Source organism: Dermacentor silvarum, chromosome 4 (assembly GCF_013339745.2).
Source record: "Dermacentor silvarum isolate Dsil-2018 chromosome 4, BIME_Dsil_1.4, whole genome shotgun sequence".
In the NCBI taxonomy this organism is placed as follows: Eukaryota; Metazoa; Arthropoda; class Arachnida; order Ixodida; family Ixodidae; genus Dermacentor; species Dermacentor silvarum.
Genome location: NC_051157.2, coordinates 147,555,153 through 147,580,595, shown reverse-complemented (window position 1 = coordinate 147,580,595; position 25,443 = coordinate 147,555,153). Strand labels below are relative to the sequence as shown.

The 25,443-nt window shown below is 45.2% G+C and overlaps 1 long non-coding RNA gene across 1 annotated transcript; it reads right to left on the bottom strand.

Annotated features, from left to right (window-relative positions):
- Positions 1 to 2,336: 2,336 nt before the first annotated feature.
- Positions 2,337 to 25,227, bottom strand: LOC125945211 (uncharacterized). Its single transcript, XR_007466695.1, has 3 exons — positions 25,157 to 25,227; positions 6,799 to 6,921; positions 2,337 to 2,564 (listed from the first exon to the last, which is right to left on the bottom strand). It is a non-coding gene; the product is annotated as an uncharacterized LOC125945211 (long non-coding RNA).
- Positions 25,228 to 25,443: the final 216 nt, after the last annotated feature.

Sequence of the window (25,443 nt, the reverse complement as noted above, 5' to 3'; positions counted from 1 at the left end):
GATTAGAAACAGCAAAAGGCTAATATTAAAGTATAAATGATGAAAACAGAAGAATTTAAAACGTGAATAGAAATAAAATATACAAACGTAAATTTCGCAGAAGAAGACATGCAAAGTAACAAGTCATGCTGGTCACTTCGTTGTTGTCGCCCGTAGGGTGTACAGCTACACACCTAACTGTTCAAGAATGTAAACTCCCGGGATGTAGAATTAGTACTTCCTCGTGCACTTATTCTTCTTGAGACTGATAGCTGCTTTTGGCGTCATTGGTGCGAAAAGCTCGCGCCACCAACTCCACTGCATTATTTTTCGATGACACTGTCTGGAAGTGCTCCCCCTCCGTGACCGAAGCTCCACGAGTTTCTCAAGCACTCTGCGCCACAATACTTGTAGCGAATTTTTGGGACAAATGGCGTGACGGGACAAACGGTATGATAATAATTCGAAGTTTCGTAAATTCGAAAAAAATCACCATTGCGACTATTTGTATGCGTAGCTGAGTGAATTCCTCATTGGCGGCATGAACGGATCAGAATGTATTTATTGTGTACTTTATCGAAACTTTCTTCACTGTTTTTGATATCGAGCTTTATTCATTCACTTACAAATTAGGAAATACATGAATATATCAGAAGTTTCATGGGCGACGGTGCTACGTGTTACAAGATGGGAGTGCTTAGTGCTTTAGTGAAGACACCCTTGAGGCACCATGTCCTGAAATTTGGACGCTATGATTTCGACGCTTCGTGACTGTACAGATACGGTCGTTCACACAGATGAGAACCTCTATGTAGCATTTACATATTTTTATTTAGATTACTAAGTGCCAGTGGTCAGCTTAATAAATTACTAAAACAATATCAAATATAGAAATAGGTACTGACGTACCTATTTTGGACCATGGTTGACGCACCAACCATGGTCTACTTGACGCGCATGACAGCTTTTGTAAGCATTCTAGACTTATTTATTGAAATTACTTATATTTAGGTGCGAAAACCATAGTTGGGGGGGGGGGGACTCCGGAATAGCTTTCACCATCCGTGGTCATTAACGTGCACCTAAATCTAAGTACGCGAGTTATGTTGCTTTTCGCCCTTATCTAAATGCGGCCGCTGAAGCCCGGACCGCACCTGTGATTTAGAGGTGAGCAGCTCAATGGCGTAGCCACTAAGCAAACTCGGCGTGCTGAGTGCATACAGGGCGACACGGCCAACGACATGTAGAATAGAATAAGCAGGTGCTGCGAAGCTGGCCGAGAAAGCGGTCACGTCAAGCTAGCGCGATATAACTATGGCAGGAAAAGTTAATCATTTGCATTCCAGAAAAAAGACTTTTATAGGAATCAGTTCTTGATCACATTAGCCCGCTTGCACTGCCGAAATGTTCTAATTGCAGCTGAAAGTCAGCAGACTTCTAGGTAGTGCTTGTGTCAGACTCTGTTTTAGACAAGCAAAAATTATAAGGTCTGAACGCTGGAACGTATTCTGCTCATCATCTTGCAAATTGTGACATTTCAACCACTCGAATGAAGTTTGAAAGTTACGCTGCTGCGAATATTCGTCACGATCAACTGCAATTTTTAGAGCGCAGTTCCTAGGAGAGCTTTCCTGGGGTGAGCGTCCGCGTAACCGAGCAAACGAGAACAGGGAAATATGGGAGTGAACGTGGAGCGCGGCGGGGGACGAAAAAAGCGGCAAGAGCGTAGAGAGTGTGAGGAGGAGAGTGCAGCAAGACATTGAGGCGGAAAGCAGAGTAGGGTATGACAAAAGCGTGAGAAGAAAAGTGTAGTATCGCGCTCGAGGGGCTTTGCGGAGATGGCTACCAGATGGCGCCACAGTATAGCGCGTCGTCTGTATAGAAACAAAGCGCTGCATGAACGGAGGAAGTCTTCGGCGGTGAATCGCGCCCACGGGTCACCAATGCGCTTCCACTCGCGGTCTCCCGATAAGCGAGGACGTCGCACGACACTTCACTCCGTTCGCAAGGTGCCACACCGGACAGATAATCCCCGCCAGCCAATATAACGCGAAATGAGAGCACGTATACAGGTGCGCTCAAATTTCGCATTAAGGAGTATCGCAATCGTCGGTGAAAATTTTAGTTTTCTTATTGCTTCATTGCGCTATAATGTATTGGTACGCCGACGTAACCGCTTCATCTGCATTGCTAAAATTATCCGCAATTTATTGTGTTTGCACAAATTGCTATCCAATAAGATGTGAAGGTTTAAATTACACTTTGAGCGCGAACTACAAAACGAAAGCAGGGGCTAAAATCCCGATGGTATAACGTATGGCGTATTTGTGTTTGTGTTGAAACTTTATTCACTTTTTGTACTGACCAACGTCTTGATTTGAGGCGCGAAACTTGCACAGTGGCCGGTACGGAGTCGCTCCTAAGGCCGTCATTGCAATCGGCGTGCTTGCAAGCCGTGACATCAGCTGCTCAGCGCTCCAAATCCACACAACACTTGAGGTTTCCAGGACATTTCTTCCGGTTATTTTCAAAATCGCATCTGTTTCGACAGGTTCCACCAGCCGAGGAGCAGGTATTCATTTTTTCTGCGTCGTACCGAAATCCAAGCGTTATTATGCATAACAAAGGCACAAAGGTTGGTTGGTGAGACATGAGTCAATTATTTCGAATGAAGAATTCTCCACGAGAAACTCTGGAGCATATACTTTTTTTCTCGATCATTTATTTGCTCATAGATTGTTTACATATTGTTTACAATATTTGTCTACACGATCTCTCAGTAACAAGCAGCAGTAGTAATAAAGACTGTATTTACCATAAGACGCTATCACTACTCCGTAAGACATCGGGTGGCAGTACATTTGGGGGAAGATTCTCTAAGCCACTTTAAGGAGAAAACTAAATGGTGGAGCAATGCTGGGGATTCCACATTATTTATAACATGAGGCATAGCCTGGTCACTGTGGATACACTTGCAGCGTTAAGTAGCGTTGAGGTTCCGGGTCTAATACGCAGCTGACGATTTTAATAACGAGTGCCTCTTGCTCAGCCTCATTCGGTCAAAGGTTCCAAGCATGGCTAAAGTGCACAAGTAGCATCCGTTTGGTAAGCTTTTACATTCTTGATGTAAATGAGGTCACGTGTGTTATTCAGTAGTAGGAACGAAATTATCGCCCTTGTACCCGCTCCGTGCAGAGCCAAAGTGTTTGAGTTACCATGGAGTCATTTCAAAGGTTCCTGTATTCAGAAAAGCGCTCTGTGTTGTTGTTCTGTGGTACCAAGCGCTCGTTTGTCAAGCACAAGTTGTCAGTCTGAAACCTGAAATAAATGTCGTAAACTAGCGATTGTACATATTAAATAATGCTGCCCAGAAGCGAACCATAATGTAAAGGGCCAAATAAGGATTCAACATGGAACTCGCTTTCTTATGATTAGCATATACTCACAAGAAAAGCTGAAGAGGATTGATTTCATAAAAGACTGAGCTTTACAGCCAAGCTATTGTATTTCGTCTACGTATTGAGCTGTGAAAGCACGTTTTGGTAATATTATGGCAAGCTGATGATTCAAGTACGAAACTGAAGATGTTAATATTGTGTCGAGTCCAAATATTCGGATCATGCGGTTTCGATTATGTGAGGAAAAAGGAAAGAAATCCATAATTGACCGAGTCATAACCAGGAAAACATGCCTAGAGGAAGAAACTATCGTGTAAGCTAAAACGACGCAACGGCATTGGCTAGATTGTATGCTCTGCATTACAGCGTTATTTTTGTTTTGTTTTTATAGTATAAGCTTTGTCTACAGCCATTGCATCTTGACGCAAAGTCTATGATACATAGGTCGCGCCATAACGTTGAGCAAAAAAAAAGGGAATAGTTTCTAGAACAAAGGGCCTTGTAGTGGGAAGCAGGCTACAGTAATTCCCTTTAGGCAACTCAGTTGTGCTGAAACAAGCAAAGTGAAGAAATTCATGCGTTTATCACGCTGCACTCTGCTCACCTTATGTTTAACTGAAATGATAGAGGAAGCGTTCCAAAAAGTCGCTGGTTCTCGGACTCCATCCCTTAGCAGAACGAATTCTCCGAAGCTGTCATCCTAACATTGATATCGAACAGGTTTATTTCGTAGCTTCAGGCTACTGACGGTTGAATGGCTGATTTTCCTATTCCAGAAACTCCCTTCATCTTACGAATTTCAGTCGTACTGATTTGCTTAACGTACATTCCTACGCATCTAGTTTTCAACTAATTCAACCTCGGTCAGATACCTTACGTATTATCTAAGTTTCTAGAGCGACAACTCGGGTACTCGTTCGGCCTTGCGTTCGATTCCTGTGCAAAGACAATTGTTTCTTCAACTGCAATTCTTTACTTCTCAGAAACCCGTGCGGATTTCCTTTAAAGCTTCATTAAAATTAATGTTGCCTGGTGCGATATAAATTTTAATTTATTCCCTGAGTGTAATGAATTATTTCTGCATGTGAATCTTTTGGGTGCAAGAACATGGACAAAAATCGTCTTTATAAACTAATACTTGGCAACAACTTGGCTAAACAAAGGCAGAATCTCAATTTCTAGAAACTGAAACAGGTAGTCGGCCAACTTGGTTGGCAGTTAGGTTTTTGTAAGAAAGTCAAAGATGTTTACTGCCTCTAGACACAGCGCCTGAACTTATAGTTGCTGTTTGCAGCAGTACATGATACACGCGATGATCACACCCACTAAAGAAGAACCTGAAATACAGTATTTTCGCATAAACTTCTTGTATACACATGAAGGGTGTCTGGAAAGTTAGCGCCTATGTCCAAACTTTTTAATTACAGGGAAAGCTGCTGTGGATTTTTTCACTAGCTTTGTCCTGAACGGAAGCATTCGAGATTTGCTTTTTTGTAGGAAGTGGCAGACGACAGTTTACTGCCAGGCAAAGATGAGGCCTATTTCGTCAAAGCATTGCCAAGAAAATAAATTCTTTACCTAATAATGACGCCGAAGGATAACTGATGAACAAATCTTTTGCATTCCATATAAGATAAGCCTCGACTACTTTCTCATGAGTTGAACACTATGACGCTGAATGATATCAACGGCAAAATATTTGTGCATCAGCCATCCTCTAGTGTCATGATGCGGTAAATAATTGAATTATCGACCGCCGCATTGTGTGCTGATAGATAAGGCTTGAGTGTCACAGCAAATGGCGACAAGGTTGTGGCAATATTGTAATACAAAGTAGTCTTTAATTAAGGCGGCCATAATGAGCTTTCACGACACTTTAGAAGTTGTGCAACCTCGACCAAATGTGAATGTGGTGTGGCCTGAGAAAAGCGAAGTTGTGTTCCTATTTCGTCTGCGGAATGCTACGAATGCAGAACAAGGTATAGTCTCGTGTGTCCCCTAGGGAACATTTGCGGCCTACTTTCAAAGGAAGCTGGCGCCCCTCATGTTTTGCGTGGTTCCGTACGTGAGCGGCTCGACAACCTTTTCCGCGGGGGTTGGCTTGGTCGCAGAGGTTCACATTGATTAGTTGCCACGCAGACTTAGTTTGACATGATACGGTGGTTGATAGATAAGGCTTGAGTGTCACAGCAAATGGCGACAAGGTTGTGGCAATATTGTAATACTATTGTAAAAGTATGTCAAGGAGGAAAGGTATCGCACGAAGCATGATATTCAATAGGAAGTAGAGACACAAAACGAGACTTCCTCGCGGATCTTCTGACAATTTTTCTGGGGAAATTAGCAAACGAAATGCCTGGACTTCTTCCTATGCCTATGGAGAGGCCTGCTGCCTTCATAGAACTTTAGACGAGGAACAAACTAGTCTGAAATATTCGTGTACAAAACGAAATTGTTTAAAAATTTTGCCTAGCCGTTTTGTAACGTATAAGATGTTCACAAGCGGTACGCGTTCTTTCGAGAAGACCTGAAATAGACATTTTAGCTTTGAAGTTTAACCCACATTATCGTACTCGTCAACCTTGTTGTGGCTTAAAATAGTAGTAACTCCAATGAACCGGCGACTGTTGTGAAATGCTGCCGGATGGTTTATTTACTTAAAAGTGTTCACTTCGATAAGTCCACCGCTAATGGTAAACTGCAGATATCAAACCAAGTTATTTGAGTTCACTATAAATTGAATGAGCAATGATACATGCATTAGCTGCACCAATAAAGTGTGGTGCTTGTACTATAGAACACCGGATACAATTCTTCATGGTGGGGAGTATGCTTACAAGGAAATAAGGAGCATGATGATGCGTGGATTGCAGCAGCAGTAGAGGAAAGTGCCATCATTGAAATCGCGGTCTGCTTATACTCCGACTCCTCCCTCCCGCGCACAATTACCCTATTTTGGTTGATGAGGAAAATGTGCCTTGTCTACGCCATTTTCCGGAGGATATTTATTGTTTTCCAACCTTACATTTCTGAAGAAATCACTGATAAATTTGTGTCATGGTGCCTGAACGTATGTACCCTGCACTAATGCAATCCCAATGAACCACTGCAAGGTTGGCGCATTTCGCTGATGCCCTAAGATATCTTAAAGTAAATTAAAAATACTTGCTCCTATATCTAAGGGCGCCGTAGTTAGCCAACAAGTAAAGAAAATTGGCCGTAGAAAAGTAGTGCAGAACTGCCACCAATGGGCTTCAAGTGAATGTGACCGGAAAAGACGTCAAACTTTTACATCAAGGTTCCGTTATCACAAAGCGAGTATTTGAAAAATATGCAGAACAAAGTCATACTAGGTGTCAAGCATTAAATTCAACTCCGCCAATTTTCGTGTAAGATATAAAAAATTTCCATGCTCTCTTACTCAAGTTGCAGCAAATAGACCGGCCACTACATCCTGGTAGGAGCACCCAATACCTTCTAGGGCAAGTTGTCCACGGCATGCATCCATAACCACTAGAAACGCATGTAATTGGTACGCAGCTGGCTGTAAAAGAGTTAAATAATATTTACACATATTTGTAACAATCATCAAGAATTTCTAAACAAACAAGGTTGCTGATGGTCTTAATTTCAGCGCAATAACGGAATATCATAACGATGTTAGTGGTGATCAGTAGACCGATATGAGCATCTGCTTTGAAACGGAGTGGTGACGAGTAATATAATAGTATAGTAGGGCTTTATAGAGCAACGGCTTCTTGGCCATAATGAGCCAACCACAAATTACATCGGCTATAATGTAACCTACGAAGTCGTCCCCTGCAGTTCTGACCCCGGTTCACTCCGTCGTCGTCCCCGCGCTGAAGTTGTTCATGTAGTGCGCATGAAACCATACCATGCGCGTACGTGAACGTCCAGATGCACCTCAGAAGCTCCATTTCTTGCCGTCGACCTCACTGACAGGACTTTTTGACGCGACCGAGCCGGTCGCTTTTCGCATGGGGGGCAGTTGACACAGTGGTGGGGCTTCCGCACCGCGGGACGGCGCGCGCAAAGATCGGCGCCATGAAAGACGATGAAGCGCGTAACCTGCTCGTTCTTCTTCTGGCCCGCCATTAAAGGGACGCGTCTATTTTTTCAAGCCTCCGTCTTCAGCCTACGTTACAGTATGTTGGTAAAATGTGTACCCCCTCATTACTGACAACATGGCCTAGAAAAAGAAGCTCTTCGAAGCCAAAATGGCATTTTCCCGGCTTAAGCGTGAGACCGGCGGACCCTATGGCTTGAAAAACAGCACGTAGTCGCCTCAAGTGCTCGTCAAATGTCGCAGAGAATAAAATCACATCGTCTAGATATACTAAGCACGTTTGCCACTTGAGTCCTGATAAAACGGTGTCCATTAGCCGCTGAAATGTTGCCGGCACGGAGCACAAGCCGAAGGGAAGTACCCTAAATTCATAGAGGCCATCAGGTGTCACGAATGCTGTATTCTCGAGGTCTCTTTCGTCTACTTCTATTTGCGAATAGCCGCTTCTTAGATCCATTGACGAGAAATAGCGTGCATGCCGTAGTCTATCGAGAGAATCGGCTATGCGGGGTAGCGGGTAAACGTCCTTCTTCGTGACCTGGTTGAGTTTGCGGTAGTCGACGCAGAAGCGCAAGCTGCCATCCTTCTTTTTGACTAACACTACCAGCCATGCCCAAGGAGTTTTCGACGGCTGAATAACGTCATCTTGAACCATTTTCTGTACCTGGTTTTCTATCACTTCGCGTTCTCGCGCTACCACCCGGTATTGGTTTTGCCGTATGGGTCTGGCCGTTTCGTCTGTAATAATTCTATGTTTGGTCAGTGGCGTTTGGACAACTTTGGACGTCGAAGAGAAACAGTTGCGAAACTGATCAATAAGCTCGAGGAGTCTTTCTTTCTGTTTAGGTAGCAAACTTGGGCCGACATCAATGGATAGAGGCCCGTTCGGCAGACCGGGGGAATCGTCTTGTTCAACAGTCATGCAGTCGGTAACCTCATTCAGCTCTTCCACGTACGCGACTGCCATACCTCTTGTAAGATGCCAGCGTTCAGGACTAAAGTTTGTTAGTAGGACGTCCGTCTGTTCGCGAGTATGTCAACTACACCTCTTGCAACTGATACGCCATGAGTAAACAGCAGACCAGGAATTTGTTCGGCGATCATGTTGGAGCACCTTGGCGAGTCGCATGTTATAGGCACAAGAGCGCTTGAGTGCGGAAGGATGGTCACATCGTCATCGAAGATACGTAAATGCTCACGTCGGTGATCGTCACAGGGTACGGCCAAATCTGCATTCATCCAAAACGTGAGCGACCTGTCCGTAATGTTTATAAGAGTGCCGTATTCGTGTAGGAAATCCATTCCCAGTATCACGTCTCTGCAGCACTCCAGCAATATAACGAAAGTTGCAACAAACGTCGAGCTACTAACATTAATTCTGGCCGTGCATTTGCCTGTAGGGGTCATCAATTGGCCTCCCGCCGTTCTTATGTGGGGACCAGTCCATGGTGTCTTGACTTTATTAAGGCTAGCGGAGAGTTTCTGGCTAATTATTGAGAAATCGGCCCCAGTATCTACTAACGCGGTTACTGGGTGTCCGTCTATGAAAACAGAGAGGTCGGCACTTAAGACTTCCCTTGGGGTCGGCAGAGGCATGTTGTCCGCTTGCACAGATAGTGTTGGGGGTGTTGAAGCATTTCGATGGTCGGCAACCTCCACCCCAAAGGTCGCTTCTGTTTCCCCGACCAGGGCTAGAGGACCTGCCACCCCTGACTACATCCGCGTAACTGCGACCTTGCGGGGAAGAGCTCGGCGCAGGTGACGGAGAGCGGGTTCGACGAGTGAATGGATGTCCTTGTGGAGCAACATCGTCACTGTAGCGCCTGTTTTCGATGCGAACTCGAGTAAATGTGGGTGGAAAGCTCCGGTATCCGGGGTCACGATACGGCCAAAAACGGTAAACGTGGCCGGCTTCTCCACAATGAAAGCACAAAGGACGGCGGTTGACGTTGCGCCACATTTCCGTCCTGCGAACAAATGGTCGACTTGTGGGCGTCCTTTGCGACCAAGCTGTTTTGCCTGCGGAGGGAAGTAGGCCGATGTTTCTACAGGTGCACTAGGTTGCGTGGTCAGTGGCTGCGCGTTGTACGGCGGGGATGGCGGCTCCTTGAAAAGACGAGCCGTTAGTGATGAGTTGTAGGCTGCCGCTGGAGGAGGACGACGAACAGCCGATGCGTAGCTCAGAGACCGTTGGTTCGGTAGGGATTGGGGCAACGAGAATGCCTGCCTGATTTCTTGTCGCACAACCTCTGCTACAGAAGCCCCGACTGACTCCTGCGGGGTCACAAGGAGGTCGCGAATCTCTTCACGAACAACCTCCCGGATGAGCTCACGAAGCTCATTGCCGGCAGCCAGAGCAGAAACGTTGCTCGAGGCGTTGCTTGGGCGATCGAAGGGTCGGTAACGTTGTTGCAGTGCTCGTTCGATGGACGTAGCTTCCGAAATTAATTCCGCAACGGTTGTTGGCGGGTTGCGAAGAAGACCGGCGAAAAGTTGTTCCTTGACGCCTCGCATCAGATAGCGGATTTTCTTTGCTTCCGGCATCTCTGGGTCAGTGCGGCGGAACAGACGGGTCATGTCCTCCGTCAACATGACGACGCTCTCATTCGGTTTCTGAATGCGTGACTCGATTAGTTGGTGGGCAGAATCGCGACGATCGTTGTTTGCGAAGGTGGTGGAAAGCTGCTGTCGAAACTCATTCCAAGAAGTCAGTGTGGCTTCCCGGTTCTCGTACCACGTACGAGCGCTGTCCGCCAGAGTAAAGTAGACGCATGAGAGTTTTTCTTCTGCAGTCCACCAATTCGCCTTGGCGACTCGATCGTATTGCGTGAGCCAATCTTCGACGTCCTCGTAAACATCACCATGGAATGTCTCGGGAGTCTGAGGATGCTGCAGAGTAGAGCACTGCACGGGCTCGGGCTTAACCGAAAGGCCGTGTAGAGCAGTTTTTTCACGGGCTCGGGCTGGGCTTGGGCACGGCGTGTGCTTTTTGACCCGGGCCCGGGCCGGGCTCGGGTTTTTTGACGCGGGCCCGGGCCGGGCTCGGGTTTTTTGACGTGGGCCCGGGCCGGGCTCGGGCTTTCTGCGAGTTATTCTCGGGCTTCTTAACTCTGAAAAACATGTATTTTTCGGTCTCGGGCCGGGTTCGGGCCGGTTTCGAGCCGGGCTCGGGCCGGGCTCGAGCTGAAGGTAAAGGGATGGCGGGCCGGGCCGGGCGGGTAACGTAGATTATTTCCGGGCCCGGGCCGGGCCCGGGTCTCGCCATAAAAGTTTTGATCGGGTTCGGGCGGGCCGCCCAATGTAAAAACGGGCCCGGGCCGGGCCCGGCCCGCAAACATGGGCCCGTGCAGTGCTCTACTGCAGAGTCACCTGAGAAGGCCCTGCGGTTGCCATCTCGTTAGGTACAGGTCTGGTTGGTGGCGAGTTCCCCAAGAAGATTACCTCCGGGCTGAGGCCTCGCAGTCGGCGACTGTAGCGATGGACAGGAGTGTCCACTGGAGGAACTGATTGCGGGTTTGAACTGGGCGTTGCACTCCGCACAGGAATTCCAGGCATCAGGGAGTACAAAGCACTACCACCAGTGTCGCAAGATGCGAAGAACGGCACACAGAACGACGGTGGTGCGACAACAAACACAGGCTCTATATTCAAGGCCCAACAATAATTGTCAGCGCCAACTTTATCTTCTTCGGAGAGAGAGATACTTGCGCTCGTTTCCCTCCCTTCATTGTCTTCTTTAGTCGTGACGGGAGCGCGCGCGTCGGTCCGGCGGGGCGTCTGATAACGCCCGAGACAGAAAAGAAAAAAAAAACAGAGAGCGCACCGCGGACAGCTACACAAATAAAAAAAGTGCATTGCGCGAGGCATGAGGGGAGGGTGAGGCGAGGCATGGGAGAGGAAAGTCAAGAGGGAAAGGAGAAACGAGCAGAACAACGTTATCATAATAAAACGAAGAAAGAAAAGTGCTATAGCTAAAGGGGGAGGGTAGAATAATTGCGTCGCTTTTCCTTTTTTTTCTTGTTTTCGCCCCCGTGGTACCGTCATCCATCCGCTAGGGCCGAACCGAAGTGCGCCTTGGCGCTAGCGTCGACTGAGCGTCTGCTATAGGAGAACCAATGGGAGGTATAGTAAGATTCACCCCCTGATTGGGCCAATATCGCCGTACCGCCACCAGACCTGCAAGGGAGCCACGAACACAGTCCGCTTGCATGCGAAGTGGGAAAAGAGGGCTTCAGCGGCAACCCTCCTCCTCCCGGCTGCGCACCCTCTCCTTCTACCTTCTGAACTCATCAGTGACGTCAGGGAGGCATTGTTTTTTTTTTGTGAATTATTTCCAGTAGTATATCCGGCAGCCGCCAGTGGTTGAAGAGGCGCTGCCACTGCGTATCGGCTAAAGACTTTAGTATCGGCATGGGACCGAGCGTCCCATGGGAATTATAAAGAGTTTCGGACCCCTGATGCCGTCGTCACGCTGTCGGCACGTAGTAGTCAAAAGCAAAATGAATATAGCTAGCGTTGTTCCTTGTTTTAAAGCGACGCTTTATATGTCTAGGTGAAATCGTATATGGCTAGGCGAAATCGCCTGTGAAATCGCCAGATGCCAAACCGGTCGGCCAGTGCTGTCCCACGAAAACAACTAAAGTAAACAGTTATCTGCCTGTCGCAACTCACTACTTTTGACTGAACAGGTTAAGAAACAATGAAACTACCCGCGTCATCAAATTCAGCAAAGCAACACAACATGTGAGGGGCATATTGTGACAGGTGAACTCTACGAGCGCGCCTTCCTGCACACTTCAAGGGCTGCATTGCATTGCAAATGATAGCGGTGTCAACGACCGCCGCTATCGGTGGGGGCTCTTAGGGTGGGCGCTGAAAAAAAGGTATTTATTGATAATGATCAACTAAATAGAGTTATTTTCTCGCCATGCGTATATACAATTTATTATAAATTTTATTTTCGTTGAATGAATCTAACTGTGTCTCATGTTAATTAAAAAAGGCTTTTTTCTTTCCCAATGTTTGTCCCCTCCAAACATAGTCGTGCTTCAATCGCCGCTCCCACAACAACCCTTGCTGATGTCGGCGACAATTCATTCTGAACCACTTTTCGCCCGAAGCTTCGCGACCTATTTGGATCGACCTTGGGCATACCGTCAGTGTTGTCGTTCTCTCCGTCGCAGCCGAACGTGTGTGTAAACTCATAATTGAAAAATACTTTATCCAACCCTCGGGATTAACCCAGTAATAAACAGTGGGCTGGTGACGACAAGTTCGGCAGCATGTTGCACTCTTGGAACACGTGAAGGCGAACGCCTACTGCACTCACTACGTAATGCGCCGTCTCGCATCGTCGCGTTGCTGCTTTCGCAGTTCGGCTTCTTCGGTTCGCTTTCGACGCTGCTTTTTTTTTTAAATGCGAATCATTTCTTGGCGAACATTTGCCACTTTGACAGTATCTATCTATCTATCAGGAGTGATGGAGTCGTGATGGAGGTAGTGGCCGAATACTGCACCAGGGAGGCCAATTCCTGTTCTGGTGAGGGAGTGACTTTGTCAAAAAGCTTAGTGGGCCTTCCTAATTTTGTTGCACCTGGACTAGTATAGCTCCACTAGCTCTCGGCAATAGTTTTTTTCCTAGGTGTCCGGCGACACTAGCTGCCTGAAAATGTAGTGGAATGAAGGAGGATTCGAACTTACGACTTTCAGATTAGAGGCCGGGTGTTCTACCTCTGCTTCATGCTGCCACCTTCCCAGAGCAGCCAGAGCAGCCAAGCTACTTTCATTCGAAGTAGTGATGAACGGGATACAGAGGCGCCTTCTAAAACTAGTGAAGAAGTTATAAGGGCCTTGTAAGGCATGACCAGGGGAAAAACTGCTGGAGAAGATGGAATAATAGTCGATTAATTCAAAGATAGAGGAGATATCATGCTTGAAAAGTTTGCAGCTCTTTATACAGAATGCCTCATTACTTGAAGAGTACCAGAGAGCTGGAAGAACACCAACATTATACTAATCCATAAGAAGGGAGACTGTTAAAGAATTGAAGAATTATAGACCCATAGCCTTGATTTCAGTATTGTATAAAATATTCACTAGGTATAATTTCCAATAGAATCAGGGCAACACTTGACTTCAGTCCACCAATAGAACAGGCTGGCTTCAGGAAGGGATATTCTACAATGGATCCTATCTATGTCATCAATCAGGTAATCGAGAAATCTGTGAAACTCAATCAACCTCTCTATATGACTTTCATCGATTATGAAAAGGCATTTGATTCAATAGAGATACCAGCAGTCATAGAGGCATTGCGTAATGAAAGAGTAGATGACGTGCTGCCGCTGCTGCCCAAAGAGATTTGGGCAGCAGCGGCAGCGCGCGACGGACACAACTGAGCTTTACTCTGAATCTTGCAGCCCCTGCGAAGTACTTACAAGGACCACACAAGGAACCACTTCTGGCCACGGGGCCCTGAATTGGACGCCCTTCCGTTCCGTTCCTAGTTCGGCCAGATCAAGTGCTGGTCAGCGGCCGTATTGTGAAAGACATCACGTTCAAGAGAGCGACATCACCGGCCACTGAAATTCGACGAGGGGCGGTCCCCGTCATTTGGGCAGCAGCGGCAGCGCGCGACGGACACAACTGAGCTTTACTCTGAATCTTGCAGGTTGGTGGCTACTTTTGCCTTTAAGTGCCTTGCTCTCTGCCGCTGCTGCCACAAGTTGTCTTATGTTGAACAGTGTCTAGTATAGATAGTCATGCCTCAGTTGCGCTGTTGTATGTGCCGACTAGAACTTGACGAGGATGGCCCTCAACTCAGCTGCTGTGAGTGTAAATTTCTTTTTCATCTGGGCGTATGTTCAGGTGTCACAGAAGAAATGTTGAATGCAAAAAGTAATCAAAAAAAGGCATGGAAATCGAAATGTGGTACATGTAAAGGTGATAACTCAAAGTTGGATACGGAAGGACAAAAAATGGAAAAAACCATAGCGGAACACCTACTCTCATTGGATAGGAAAATGGATACACTCTTGACTTTACCCAGCAAAGTGGAGGGTTTGGAAAGTTCTGTGCAGTTGTTGTCTGATAAGTTTGATGAATTCCACACACGGTTGATTACTCAAGAAAAACTTACGAACGAATTGACGAAAAGAGCCGAAGAACTTGAAAATGAAAGCCCTAGTAGGGATTTGACCCAAATCAAGCAAGACATAGATAATCTGGAATACCGCAGCCGGCGCCTAAACCTCGAAATTCATGGTATCCCTGCTAGCGAAAATGAAGATCTCATGGCAAAAGTGAATGAAATAGCAATGAAACTTCAAGTGCCGACGGTGACTCGAAATGACATCACAAATGTACACAGGCTACGAGCTAAAGTAGGCAAGACACCCGGTGTAATAGTGCGGTTTCAGAACGAAGAAATGCGTGATAAATGGCTCTCAAAAAAGAAATTGCTGAACCACGGAACTGATAACTTATACGTGTGCGAAAATATGACTAGGCACTCCCCCAATCTACTCACAATGGCAAGAGAATGGGCAGCCGTGTCTGGCTATGCGTTTGTGTGGCACGTAAATGGAAAAGTGCTAGTGAGACGCGCAAACGGTGAAAGCGCGGCTGTTGTCCGCGGGAAAGAAGATCTTGCACGCCTCAGATCATCTTATCTCTCGATGCAATAAAAAAAAAGCACCGTCACGATTGTATAACCTAAAATGTTGCTTTCAGTTTCAGGTTTTTCTCATGCTGTTCCGGAATTCAATACCAATAGTAAACTATCACTGTTTCATTTAAATGCTCGGAGTTTACGTAATAAATTCGATGAAGTGCAGTTACTTCTGTCTGACATAAATCATCCTTTTGACTTGATTTGTTTCACCGAGACATGGTTCACTTCCGACGATTACTTTTCACTTGAAGGTTACGACTGTGTCTCAGCTTCCTGATCTGGAAAACGTGGCGGCGGCGTGTGTATCTTAGAGCACTGCACGGGCCGATTTTTGCGGCCTCGGCCCGGCCCGGGCCCGTTTTTACATTGGGGGGCCCGCCCGAGCCCGATCAAAACTTTTATGGCGAGACCCGGGCCCGGCCCGGGCCCGGAAATAATCTACGTTACCCGCCCGGCCCGGCCCGCCACCCCTTTACCTCAAGCCCGAGCCCGGCCCGAGCCCGGCCCGAGCCCGGCTCGAAACCGGCCCGAACCCGGCCCGAGACCGAAAAATACATGTTTTTCAGAGTTGAGAAGCCCGAGAATAACTCGCAGAAATCCCGAGCCCGGCCCGGGCCCGCGCCAAAAAACCCGAGCCCGGCCCGGGCCCAGGTCAATAAGCACACGCCGTGCCCGAGCCCGGCCGGAGCCCGTGAAAAAACTGTTCTACCCGTCCCGGCCCGGCCCACGGGCCGGGCCGGGCCCGGGCTTTCGGGTAAGCCCGAGCCCGTGCAGTGCTCTAGTGTATCTATATCCGCTCTGACTTGCCGTATCGAATAATACCAGAATTTAAAGTAATAAGTGACAGTCATGAACGTACAGCGTTAGAGTGCTTAGATATATTATTTTCTGTTGTTTACAGGCCACCGTCAACTTCTTTTAAAGATTTCTTGTCCTTCACAGAAAGATTGTTAGAAAAAACTTCTCAGTTAAACCTTCAAACGGTCATGGTAGGGGATCTTAATATCAATGTAACCTCAGGTCCCCTGGCAGCCTAGCCCCGGGCACCAACAGCATTAACCGCTGGACAAATAAAGTTTATTCCTATCCTATCCTCAGGTAATCCAATGTATAAAGATTTCAAAGAGATTTTAGACACAGATAAATGCTGCAATGTAATCAGTGTCCCAACAAGAGTAACGCAGACCACTGAAGCGACACTTGACCTCTATATCACAAGTTTTGACATTGATGATGTAAAACCGGGTGTTTTAAAATCGGACGTGAGTGACCATTTCCCAATTTTTTGTTTCCTACCTGGGAATTCATCACCTTGTTCAAATGAAGAACACTTGGAAAGAATTTACTCCGAACGTAACGTTGCAAAGTTTGCTGATCTTGTGTCGAATTTTAACTGGACTGTTGTAATGAAAGAGACTGACTCTAATAAGTCCTATAATATCTTCATATCTTCATTCATGTCCCTATATAACCAGTGTTTTCCACTGAAGCCTCGGAAAAAACGCAGAAAACTGCGGAAACCGTGGATAACTACTGAACTATACGAAAGGATTAAATTTCGGGAACGCCTCTTCCAACTGTTCTTAAACACAAAAGAGGAATGTGATCTTCGTGAATATAAAAAGACGCGTAATAAACTGAACAAGGACATTAAAAGAGCTAAAGCTGAATACTATATAAATAAATTTCTTAGTTCTGCCAGCAATTCCAGAGTCTTGTGGGATACTTTCAAGGAAATAGTAAACAAAAAACCAATGACCAGAAAGATTCATTTTGAGAAACCTGGTGTTACTGAGACGGAGATCTCAAACTTGTTCAACAAACACTTTCTCACAGTGGGCTCCTCGTCAGATGCTCCGCCTGACATACCGTGTGAAAATTACATCGCTGTAAATTGTCCCTCAACAGTCTTCTTATCCCCAACAGACCAACATAAAGTGCAGAGCATAATTATGTCTATGAAAGATAATTCCGCCTCATGCCCCGACGAAGTTAAACCAAAACCACTAAAAGAGGTAAGTGGTGTAGTTGCAGTCCCACTGGCACACATTTGCAACCTTAATTTGACAACAGGCGAGTTTCCAGACAAAATGAAGCAAGCAAGAGTTTCTGCCCTTCATAAAGGAGGATCCTTTGACGACTTAAACAACTATAGGCCGATTTTATCCTCTTTAGATTTTCAAAAATAGCGGAACACATTATTAACAAAAGAATAACAGGCTTTTTAAATACTCACAACATAATCACGAAGGAACAATACGGCTTTTGTAAAAATAAGTCGGTGGAAACAGCCCTTCTTGGAATTAAAGAAGAAATTCTCGAAAACATAGAAAATAAACTATACACACTAGGTATCTTTTTAGACTTTAGGAAGGCGTTTGACTGCGTGCAACATGAACTCCTCTTGCGTAAATTACCCTTTTACGGTATCCGAGGTATAGCACTTCATCTAATTCAAAGCTACTTAACATCTAGATCACAGTTCACAGTAATAAACAAAGTCGAATCGGAGATGGAAACTATTAAATATGGAGTACCCCAGGGATCTATTCTCGGACCTGTACTATTTTTACTCTATATAAATGATATTGTAAATATTAAAGGACGTAAAAAGATGGTGCTTTACGCAGATGATACAAATGTATTTTTCTCAGGAGTAGACGCACATGAAATATGCGCTGAAGCAAATAAATGGCTTAAAAATCTAAATAAGTGGTTAACATCAAATAAAATGCAACTAAATATAGAAAAAACTAAGTATTTGTTGTTTAGGTTGAAAGGACCAACAAATGTACCAGCCTTACCTTTGGAATTTCAAGGAGTACCTATCCAACACACATCTACGATCCGATTTTTAGGTGTCGTGTTCCAAGAAAATTTATCATGGTCCCCTCAAGTGGATGCGTTAAGAACCGACGTATCTCGAGCCATTGGAATGTTAAATAAACTAAGATCACTCCTCCCGCCTGAAGCAAAACGCAAAATCTACTATGCACTTATACACTCTCGTCTGATTTTCTGCTCCTTGGTATGGTCGACAACAACCGAGACAAACCTTAATTATCTTTTATCGTTGCAAAAGCGAGCTATACGAGCAATTGGAAACGTCCCCTACACGGAAAGCACTGCATCGTACTTTACCAGATATAGCATACTTCAAATAAAACAATTGCTGAAACAAAAATTATCTCTGGAAGCCCTACGTCAATACCGAGAAAACAGAATAAATTTTCAAGAAACCTATCCAGTTAAGCAGTCCCCTTATGAACTACGACACAGCTTAATAGTTAAGATCAAGATCACGCACAAATTATGGTTTACAGAGGCTATCGTCACTAATACCAGAACTCCTCAATAAGTATCCTGACATATTAAATCTAATTAATTCTAGAGTTTCTCTAATTCAATTCAAAAAGCAAGTTAAAGCCCTATTACTATTTGAGCAGATGTGAGATGTCAGTCCCTGAACCAATTCTCGGTATTAATCTTGTGTATTGTGTTGTATTTCATTGTGTATTGTGTAGATTTATTTCATTATGTGTGTGCATAAGTATTAGGTTTTGATTCTCGTTCCAAAAAAGGAACTGCATATCTCTCTGTATTTGCATTGTTGTTATTGTATTTGGGTCGGCCTATGATGTGTAATCAAAACAAGACTTGCTGCCTACGCTGTCAGGGTGGCACAACCTAGTCAGGCTCTCTCCGGGCCTTTTGTTGTGCCTCCTGAGCCAATTTGTATGAAAATTGTCTCGAATAAAAGAGAAAGAAAGAAAGAAAGAAAGGAGGCATACGTGAATATCTTGGCAAATATGTACCAGGATTCCACAGCTACCTTGGTTCTCCACAAGCAAAGCAGAAAGTTACCTATCAAGAAAGGAGTCAGGCAAGGAGACATAATCTCTCCAATACTATTCACTGCATGCTTAGAAGAAGTATTGAAGCTCTTAGCCTGGGAAGGCTTAAGAGTTAGATTAACTGGCGAATATCTCAGCAAGCTTCGGTTTGCAGTTGACATTGTCCTATTCAGCAACAATGGGGACGAATTACAACAAATCATTGAGGACCTTAACCGAGAAAGTGTAAGAGTGGGGTTGAAGATGAATATGCAGAAGACAAAGATAATGTTTAATACCCTGGCAAGGGAACAAGAATTCAGGATCACCCGTCAGCATCTAGAGTCTGTAAAAGAATACGTTTATCTAGGTCAATTACTCACAGGGGACCCAAATCATGAGAAAGAAGTTTATAGAAGAATAAAATTGGGCTGAAGTGCATACGGCAGACATTACCAAATGCTGACCGGGAGCTTACCACTGTCGTTGAAAACGTTGAAAAGAAAAGTGTTCAATCATTGCATTCTACCGGTGCTAACATATTGGGCCGAAACTTGGAGATTAACAAAGAAGCTCGCGATCAAGTTAAGGACCGCACAAAGAGCGATGGAACGAAAAACGTTAGGCCTAACGTTAAGAGACAGGAAGATAGCGGTGCGGTGTGGATCAGAGAGCAAACGGGGTAGCCGATATGCTAGTTGACATTAAGAGGAAAAAATGGAACGGCGCAGGCAATGTAATGCGCAGGATGGATAACCGGTGGACCAATAGGGTTACAGAATGGATAAGAGAAGGGAAGCGCAGTCGAGGACGGCAGAAAACTAGGTGGAGTGATGAAGTTAGGAAATTTGCAGGCGCAAGTCGGAATCAGCTAGCGCAAGCCACGGGTAATTCGAGACGGCAAGGAGAGGCCTTTGTCCTGCAGTGGACATAAATTAGGCTGATGATGATGATCTATCTATCTATCTATCTATCTATCTATCTATCTATCTATCTAGCCGCCTACATCTTTGTGCTCTCATGGTCGTTTCGTTAACTTGGTATGTACCAATATTGGCTTAGTATGACAAGAGTGTATGACGAAAATAAATGATAGGTCATGACATAAATGACACGGCATCCGTGCCATGTAGGTGGTGACAATGACCAAACGAAAAAAGATTAACTCTGAAAAAACACTTAAATTCGTTCGCACTTGGGTACTAAGGAAAGAAAACACTAAAGGATGATAGTCATAGTCATGAGCATTACTGAGCAAAAATGACAATGACTCAGCGAAAAAGGATTAACACTCAAGAGCTATTGAAATGGGTTCTGTCGTAGGTAAAAAGTGAAGCAAACACTAAAGGATCATGGTAGAAGTCATAGTACTGACCATGACTCAGCAAAAATGACTCAGCAAAAAATATTAACACTCAAGAGCTATTGAAATGGGTTCTGTCGTAGGTAAAAAGTGAAGCAAACACTAAAGGATGATGGTAGAAGTCATAGTACTGACCATGACTCAGCAAAAATGACCCAGCAAAAAATAACACTCAAAAACCACTGGAATGGGTTCGGACGCGGGCACTAAGTGAAGGAAACACTAAAGGATGATGGTGGAAGTCATAGTCGTAAGCATGACACAGCGAAAATGACAATGACTCAGCGAAAATGGTTAACGCTCAAAAACCGCTAGAAGGGGTTCGGACGTGGGTACTAAGTGAAGGAAACACTAAAGAATGATGGAATATGTCATATTCATGAACATGACTCAAGAAGAGGTCGACAAATCTCACACCCTGTGGGAATCGATGTTATGCGAAGCAGTGTGCAGGGAGCCCACCAATTCGCGAAACGACCATGAGAGCACTAAGAAGTAGGCGGCTGTTTCATGACCTACATTGCATGCTTGTCATGACATTCATGTCATGACCTATCATTTATGTTCGTCGTGTACTCTTGTCATACTGTGCCAATTTTGGTACGTACTAAGTTAAGGAAATGACCATGAGAGCACAAAGACGTAGTGTTTCCTTCACTTAGTACCCACATCCGAACCGATTTCGGTGGTTTTTGAGTGTTGATATTTTTTGCTGAGTCATTGTCATTTTTTCTGAGTCATGTTCATGACTATGACTTATACGATCATCCTTGAGTGCTTCCTTCACTTAGCGCCCACGTCCGCTCGCCTGATGGCACCGAGTGCACTTAGGAAAACGCGAAACAGGAGTCCCGCTGTGGTACACGCCTTATACATAACTCATTTCGACGGTGAAAATACGTTGCCTTTATATTGATTCAACGCTAACGCATTACCGTCGACAGTAATCGGGAGATTGGTTCCGTCGCTTTTAAACTCTGAAGCATTTCTATGCCTACCCGACGAGAAAACCCGTCCGTTGATCCATCTGTCAAGTAAGAACAATCGCTATAAAGAAATGAATGTATAAAAAAATAAATTCAAAAAGAAAAACGCTGGTGATGGTGAGTTTCGAACTTACGACCATACGCTCAGAAGCCGCGCGCCTTACCCACTTACCTTCACGTGCTGGTTCTTTGAACTCGGATGTTGATAATGAGTGAATTTTGCCAATGAGACAATAAAGACTGGGTTAAACCCCCACGTTTGCAGAAGGGGAATATATCTGAACAATACGAATGTGATATGAGCCGGTGGTATAAAACTAATGTCAAAGGAGAATAGTTTATGAAGGTTTTGTTGAAATATCTGGTGAGGCTAGAATAAGAGCCATCTCTAGGACCACATGTAGAGCCGACCTGTGGAATTGTAGGCACCAGAAAAATTTCGATTTTGCGACACTTTAATGCCAAACACGCCGCATCCCCGATGCGTTTCAGTGGTCGCAGGATGCGCCTTCCATTGGGCGTTCCTTCAGCGCCCCAAACACCACCGATCTCCGAGCGCTCATGCGCTTCAGGCTACTCAACACAGACAGATAAACCGTCAATGCATTGCCAAAGATGAGAAGGAGTGCTGAGGGGTTAAATGGGTCTCATCACGATTGATAATGGTTTAACGCCGGTAGATAAGTTGCTAAAGAGCGATAAGCACTTACAATGATTGGAGCAATTCTCATAAGGTTAAGACGCACTGATAAACTTTGATAAGGGTCGGATAAAGTATGATAAGGTGGATAAGGGCCGATAAGAGTTGATAAGAGTCGGATTATGTCCGATAAGGTTGATAAGGACAGATAAGCGTTAGTAAGGATCGGATCAATTGCGATAAGGTTGATAAAGAAGGATAAGGGTTGATAAGGGTCGGATATAGTTTGACAAGGTTGATAACGACCGATATGGATTGATAAGGGTTTGTACTGGTGAGATCAGGTTTCATAACATTGAGAATGACGCCGGGATGCGTGGAGATCACCAAGTGCCACAATGCTTACGCATAGATTCACAACTCCCAAAGGAACTCCTGCGTGAATTTGTTTTTTTATGTTGATATAGAAAGTGTCAATATGCGACGCTTAAAAAAAGAACAAGGACGCAAGGTGCTTCGAACGACCAACACACGCTTCCCCAAGGTATGCGAAAGGCGCAGAAACTGGTTCGCCGACAAAAAAACATTGCTGAAGTCACCAATTATTTTAAATGTTGCAAAAAGCAGAGAAAGAAATTTTCGACAGATAAAACGTTAGACGGTGTGACGTAAACTTTAGCGTCGACGAGAGCACTGATGAACAAAGGAAAATGGGCTGAAGAGCAAGGTAAAATGTCTGTCTTCGCTGACAACCACTTGAGATGACCGATTAGCAGGACATTGTCGCAAAGACAGTCGCAAAGACTGGAGTTCATTGCGTAAGCAATTGATGGCATTGTGACATGATACTACGTCTCAGCCGAGGAAGTATTGTGAGCAGAACGAAAGCACATTAATCCCACAAAGCCCGAACACGAATAAACATAATAGAAAATTAAAACTTTTTCACCTTTATTTCTCGCCATGGAGACTATATTGGTACGAAAAAAACAGTGAAATGGTAATTAAGAAGTAATTACTACAGCCATTGTTTAATTACTACTCTATTTGCTGAACCATTTATTACCGAGAACTCCTTTTGGCATATCAGAAACGCTAGTGTGGGCTCTAATTAGGTTTCCAGCGTTTAAAGCAGAGTTTTTAGGCATCAAATTCAGCGTGACAGAAATTATCCATTGGGCTTTGTGGGGTTAAATACAACGACGCATATAACTTTTTCGGTGAGCTTACATGCAGCATAGGCGTAACGGGCTGCACACTTGCCGCGTGGATTGACAGTTTAGCATGCGCAGTTATAATGCTGTTCAGTGAGCTGCAATCAGGCGAAACGGCCGCGCTGGTGCTGGGATGGTGAGCGGCATGACAAGAAGTCAGAAACGTCAGTATGGAGAGGTCTAAGTGAGTGATTATGAGGTATAGTACCGGATGGGCTGAGCGGCATAACGCGAAGGTCTTGTAGCATATTTTGAATATTGGAGGCGACGTGTCAAATAATACAGCATGTGAAACAAAGGACGATTCAAACAAACAAAGGCCCGAGAGTCACTGGACCAACGCGAGTTGAAGGTAATTACAGCCGCAGTAATGCTGCTTCGGGAGTTGTGCACTACCTACGCATGCGTAAGAGGTTCAATCACAACAACCGGTGATGTGTGACGAGAAAAGCTTGAGAGACTTGTTCCTCTACATCAGTGCGGTGAGTCATGCTTTACGAGATGAAAGCTTTTGAGGTGACTAGAAATTGCGGACGAACAACTTCCTCGCAGACAAACTTGATTATCTGCTAAAGCAACGACGAGTGGTCGGAATGGTCACAAGACTCGAGACTGATAAGGAGGCAGCCGTTGTACAACGGACGCACCCAAATCAAAATGCGCTGTTTCCTAAGATAATCGTAACAGTTACACAAATTATTGGCTTTAAGGACGGTGCCCGGCATCCTGGGCACGAGCATCTATCTAGACTGCGCATCGTACATCCCTTTGATAATTACCTTGGCGCATTAAGGTGCTCAGTCGGTTACAAAAATCTACCACGTCATCAATGCAACTGATTACAGTTTCTCCCGTAAATCGCCAGCGCACATGCGTTGCTTGGTGCGCCATTTTGAGACAGCAGGTCGACTAAATACTGAAGGATAACCTGAAGGTTTGTACTTCTGGCTGAAAAAAAAATTATGGGGTTTTACGTGCCAAAACCAGTTCTGATTATGAGGCACGCCGTAGTGGGGGACTCCGGAAATTTGGACCACCTGGGGTTCTTTAAAGTGCACCTAAATCTAAGTACACGGGTGTTTTCGCATTTCGCCCCCATCGAAATGCGGCCGCCGTGGCCGGGATTCGATCCCGCGACCTCGTGCTCAGCAGCCCAACACCATAGCCACTGAGCAACCACGGCGGGTGTACTTCTGGCTGTACACGTATCTGTGATTAAGGATACAAGACATTTACGCCTTTGGGACGTTCTTTTGTTCATGGCAGGCTGTTTGGTTGCCGACACCTTTAGACTGCTAGGCACCGCTGTTGACATCACGCAGCAATGCTGGTATAGGGTGAACCTATTCAAACTGGACTCGTTCTGTATTCTGGCGCCGATAGCCTTAGGTGCTTCCTGTCCTGACTTTTTTCCGTCCTTGGTTGCGTCTAAAGACTAACGGAATAAGGTGGTTGCTTGCCGATGGCCCCTTTCGGTCAAAGTTGAAATCTCGCCATTATCGTTCCGCCAACGGCACAATGTCCGTGAGTGGACCTTCTGTGTCGACTAGAACTAAAGCGCGTGCCACATGCGATGAGCACGTGTAGCAATTGGGCAAGAAACAGATAACGGTAGAGGGCCTAGGCACGAGCAGTTTTTAATGTTTACTGTATTCCACGCGAATGTCTATATTTTATGCTCTTCTCAGTTAGCGTCTAACTTGTCTGATAAAGTAGGATTTCCATGGGTTGCCTCTTGTTTCCCATGCTATTTTTAGTCTAGCCACTCGACTCCGTAAAACACGTCCTATCTGCAAGAACAGCAAGCCCCAACAGGAAGCTTGCGCGTTGGAAAAATAAATCAGAGTATAAAGATTGCCACGTTTATTATCTAATATAGTTACAGAAAAGTGACACCATTTATTTAGAACACAAATGATTTACTACATTGCTACAAAATTTAGGTGTGTCACTCCGCTATATGAAGCAAAGAGTTACCACTCACCTATGGCGCTTGAAGCAAAGCAAAAACCGAGTAATAAAAATAATAACAGCATAACACCAATTTAACTTCGCTGCGCTTCACGCTTTGCGGACTAATATTCTGAGTAGAGCGCTATTTATGCAGGACAATGTTTTTTTTTCTAGCATCGGTTCATGCAAAAGACTATTCACAATGGAGTTTGAGCTCCATTTTTACATATTTTTTTATGCCCGCGAATAGAATATTCTCGTTCGGTGACAAACGTCGAGGGCGGAACGTTTGAGGGTGCTGCTGCTAGTTTTTGTTGA